Here is a 5,469-nt window from a genome sequence, read left to right as displayed (position 1 = left end):
CGGTTGGCCCGCTCCTGGCTCTCCCAGCAGGTCCTGCCATGGGAGACACGGGATTTCTTTCCTATGTTATCCATACAGTGATGTGTTCAATTTCATGGTGGTTTTTACCCAAAAGAAAGGAATATTTCTGAAAGTGACTGGAAAGCCACCTTCGTAACAGTCACAGTTGGGAGCAGTGAGGACCTGGAATCACTGCCCTGCACCAGGTCAATCAAAGAGGATCCTGAGTGATTCGAAGGTTTCAAATGACTTAGTTTTTTTTTTTTTTTAAGAACTTTTATTGAGATACAGTTAACAGACAATAAACAGCATATATTTAGAGTGTACAATTTAGTATCCCAATCTCCCAATTCATTCCCCCCCAACCCTCCCCGCTTTCCCCACTTGGTGTCGTATGTTTGTTCTCTACATCTGGGTCTCTATTTCTGCCTTGCAAACTGGGTGATTTGTACCATTTTTCTATAGTCCACATATATGTGTTAATATACGATATTTGTTTTTCTCTTTCTGACTCATTTCACTCTGTATGACAGTCTCTAGGTCTATCCATGTCTCTACAAATGTCCCAGTTTTTCTACTAACTTGGGGTTTTGTTTGTTCTTCTTTCTCTAGTTTCTTCAGGCATAAGATGAGATTTTGTATTTGGAATTTTTCCTGTTTCTTGAGGTAGGATTGTATTGTTCTAAACTTCCCTCTTAGAACTGTTTTTGCTTCATCCCATAGGATTTGGATTGTTGTGTTTTCATTGTCATTTGTCTCTAGGTATTTTTTGATTTCCTCTTTGATTTCTTCAGTGATCTCTTGGTTATTTAGTCATGTATTGCTTAACCTAAATGTGTTTGTGTTTTTTACAGTTTTTTTTTTCCAGTAATTGATTTCTAATCTCATAGTGTTGTGGTTGGAAAAGATGCATGATATGATTTCAATTCTCTTGAATTTACCACTGCTTGATTTATGACCCAAAATGTGATCTATCCTGGAGAATGTTCCATGTGCACTTGAGAAGAATGTGTAATCTGCTGTTTTTGGATGTAATGTCCTATAGATATCTATTAAATCAAGCTGAAAAACTGTGCCATTTAAAGCTTGTGTTTCCTTATTAATTTTCTGTGTGGATGATCTGTCCATTGGTGTAAGTGGGGTATTAAAGTCCCCCACTTTGATTGTGTTACTGTCGATTTCCTCTTTCATAGTTGTTAGCATTTGCCTTATGTATTGAGGTGCTCCTATATTGGGTACACATATATTTATAATTGTTATCTCCTCTTCTTGGATTGATCCCTTGATCTTTATGTAATGTTCTTTCTTGTCTCTTGTAATATTTTTTATTTTAAAGTCTATTTTACCCAATATGAGTATTGCTACTCCAGCTTTCTTTTGATTTTCATTTGCATGGAATATCTTTTTCCATCCCCTCAGTTTCAGTCTGGATGTGTCCCTCGGTCTGAAGTGGGTCTCTTGTAGACAACATATATATGGGTCTTGTTTTTGTATCCATTCAGCCAGTCTGTGTCTTTTGGTTTGGGCATTTAGTCCATTTACATTCAAGGTAATTATCAATATGTATGTTCCTATTACCATTTTCTTAATTGATTTGTTTTTGTTTTTGTAAGTCCTTTTCTTCACTTATGTTTCCCGCTTAGGGAAGTTCCTTTAGCATTTGTTGCAGGGCTGGTTTGGTGGTGCTGAAATGTCTTATCTGTTGCTTGTCTGTAAAGCTTTTGATTTCTCCATCGAATCTGAATGAGATCCTTGCTGGGTAGAGTATTCTTGGTTGTAGGTTCTTCCCTGTCATCACTTTAAATATATCCTGCCACTCCCTTCTGGCTTGCAGAGTTTCTGCTGAGAAATCAGCTGTTAACCTGATGGGAGTTCCCTTGTATGTTATTTGTCATTTTTCCCTTATTGCTTTTAATAACATTTCTCTGTCTTTAAATTTTTGTCATTTTGACTACTATATGTCTTGACGTGTTTCTCCTTGGGTTTATCCTGCCTGGGACTCTCTGCAGTTCCTGGATTTGGGTAGCTATTTCCTTTGCCATGTTAGGGAAGTTTTCAACTATAATCTCTTCCAGTATTTTCTCAGGTCCTTTCTCTCTTTCTTCTCCTTCTGGGACCCCTATAATGCGAATGTTGGTGCATTTAACATTGTCCCACAGGTCTCTTAGGCTGTCTTCAGTTCTTTTCATTCTTTTTTCTTTATTCTTTTCCACGTCAGTGATTATCACCATTCTGTCTTCCAGGTCACTTATTCGTCCTTCTGCCTCAGTTAATCTGCTATTGGTTCCTTCCAGTGTATTTTTCATTTCAGTTATTGTGTTGCATATCTCTGTTTGTTTGTTCTTTAATTCTTCTAGGTCTTTGGTAAACTTTTCTTGCAACTTTCCATCTTTGCATCCAATCTTTTTTCAAAGTCCTGGATCATCTTCACCATCATTATTCTGAATTATTTTTCTGGAAGAGTGCCTATCACCTCTTCATTTAGTTGTTTTTCTGGTGTTTTATCTTGTCCCTTCATCTGGTACAAAGTCTTTTGCCTTTTCATTTTCTCTGTCTTTCTGTGGCTGTGATTTTCAGTTCCACAAGATGAAATAATGCTGATACTGCTTGATTGTGCTGTCTGCCCTCTTGTGGAGGAAGCTGTCTAGGAGGCTGGTGGTTTTTTCCTGATGGGAGGGACTGATGGTGGGTTGGGCTGGGTGGGTGGAGCTCAGTAAAACTTTAATCTGATTTGGTGGGTGGAGCTCAATGACACTTTAATCTGCTTGTCTGCCAGTGGGTGGGGCTGTGTTCCCACCCTGGTGGTCGTTTGGCCTGAGGCGGCCCAGCCCTAGAGCTTACAGGATCTTTGGTGGAGCTAGCTAATGGTGGACTCTGGAAGGGCTCACGCCAATGAGCACTTCTCAGAACCCCTGCTGCCAGTTCCCCTGTCTCCTCGCTGAGCCACAGCTGCCCCCCACCTCTGCAGGCAACCCTCCAACACCAGCAGGTAGGTCTGGTTCAGTCTCCTATGGGGTCACTGCTCCTTCCCCCTGGGTCCTGGTGAGCACACTTTTTTGTGTGCCCTGCAAGCGTGGAGTCTCCATTTCCCCCAGTCCTGTGGAGGTCCTGCAATCAAATCCTGCTGGCTTTCAAAGTCTGATTCTCTGGGGATTCCTCCTCCCGTTGCTGGACCACCAGGTTAGGAAGCCTGATGTGGGGCTCAGAATCCTCAGGACTTCTGCGGTATAACTGTTCTCCAGTTTGTGAGTCACCCACCCAGCATTTATGGGATTTGATTTTAATGCGATTGCGCCCCTCCTACCGTCTCACTGCAGCTTCTCCTTTGTCTCTGGATGTGGGGTGGTTTTTTTTGGCGAGCTCCAGTGTCTTTCTGTCAATGGTTGTTCAGCAGTTAGTTGTAATTCCAGTGCTCTTACAAGAGGGAGTGAGCGCATGTCCTCCTATTCCGCCATCTTGATTCTTCCTCTTTACACACAGAGATCTTGATAAAATAATTCTAATTATCTTATCCTCCCCACATAGTGTAATTACTTTTCCACAGTTGCTGCTCTTTGTTGAACAGCATATAAAAACAAGTAGTTTTGCCAATTTGGGGAGTTTTCAATTCTTATGAAGTCTCTTCCCATGTCATGAAAAATTTGCATTCAATAAACTTGTATGTTTTTCTCCTGTGGAGTTGTCTTTTGTCAACTGAAGTCACAGGCCCAGAGACACAAAATGCCAAAGGGTGAAGATAAACTTTTGCCTCCCCTGCAAGACAAACCTAATTCCAGTTCAGCAGCCTTTACCCCCAGGGATGTTGTCAATCTGCTTCCCTGTGTTACAGGAAGGAGTCGGGCACATTATAGCCACAGTTGCAAACTGAGAGCAAGTCCAAGGACGAGCCCTGAGCCTCAGTGACTGGTCTCCGTTCCTGCAAAGTTCAGCCCAGGGTGGGCCCAGTGCACACGGCTTTGTGGATGCAGCCTGTTTGCAATTTTCAGCTGGTCCTCCTGAAAAGGGCAGAGAACTCCTGAATGCCTTCTTCCTCTCTGAGTTAGACTTTCCCTCCACAGAGAACTCAAAGCAGGACTAGCCTCCCTTCCAGGAATCTCTTCCTGAAACAGACATCCTGTTGAACTGGGTCCTGCGACTCCAACCACCAGGGACCCTTTCCCCCTAGAGACTTTCCCTTTCCCATTCCTCCTGCAGGCGGAGACATCACTGTCTCACACATTGGAGCGTGAACACGAATGGTGCTGACCCAGCTCCTCACATGGTACTGGAAGTCAGTATCCAGCCCACCCTGGATGGGCACGCGTGCATGCCCCATCCCCACACACACACATGCACACACCCCACGATGGCCCATATGCTTTTATAACTCAGGGTTTGCATCCAGTCCTGAGTAAAATCTCAGATCTGCTCACCCATCTGTTCTTGGACTCTAGAAACCAAAATCAGAAAAATGACCAGACACTGACCTGAGCTGAGTGCAGTCTCCCAAATCCTGTGTCCAGGCATCAAGGCAGGTAGCAGCCACCTTGGATGCTGCACTTTGGTCTGGTCTCCCACCTGCATCCCCGTCCTGTCTGCTACATTGAATGGTTGTCATGGGAACATAGACACCAGCTCCTCCGCAGCCTCATTGCTGAAGTCTAGGATGATCAACCCTACCAGTTTGTTGGGGACAGAGGGGGTTCTCAGGACACAGGAGAGCAGGAAAATAGGGTGAGTGGTCCCCTCCCAAACAAGGTGATATAAATGTGGAGCCATTGTTCAAGGTCAGGGGACAGAGGTTTTAGTAGCCAGGTGCCCAAACCCATGCAGCCGTGTCAACCAGGTGCCCTGTCACCCTAGCAGGAGATGCTTCCACAAAGATGCTAAAGGCTCCCACTTCCTGTACTTCCTGACCCTCCACCAAGTCTACTCCACTTCTCACACTTCACAGGAGGCCATGTGGGAGGGAGGGGACATGTCAAGAGACACTGCAGTTCTCTGTCGAGAGATTTCTGTCCTGTTTCCCCTCCTGAACTCCTGACATTTCACCCTCTCCACCCACACTCCCAGCTGGATGCTATACCAGGCCCCTCAGGCCAGCCTCAGCCCTCCTACAACTACCTGCTCCATCGAGGACACACACAAGAAGGGAATGTGCCCAACTTTGCCTCCCACGCTCTGTGCGCAGAGGCTGTAACGGGTCCAGGGAGGGGAGGCAGGTGGGTGTGGTGTGGCTGTGTGTCCATCGCAGCCACCTTGCCGTGAAAACCCTCAGGGGCTGTGCGGGGAGGATGCTGTGCAGCTGTCTCAGCCCTGTTTGTCAACTGCTCACCCCACCCTCTCCTCAGCCTTGGGGCATGACAGGGCACGGCCCCTTGGCCCTTCTCCTTGCTTGTGGGAGCCCACGCTACCTGTCCACCTCACATGAAAGGATCAGTGCTCAGGTGCAGCACTGGAAACAGGGACCAAACTGACACTTGCTTTGAA

Source organism: Hippopotamus amphibius, chromosome 5 (assembly GCF_030028045.1).
Source record: "Hippopotamus amphibius kiboko isolate mHipAmp2 chromosome 5, mHipAmp2.hap2, whole genome shotgun sequence".
Lineage (NCBI taxonomy): Eukaryota > Metazoa > Chordata > Mammalia > Artiodactyla > Hippopotamidae > Hippopotamus > Hippopotamus amphibius.
Note: the sequence above shows the minus strand (reverse complement) of the source record.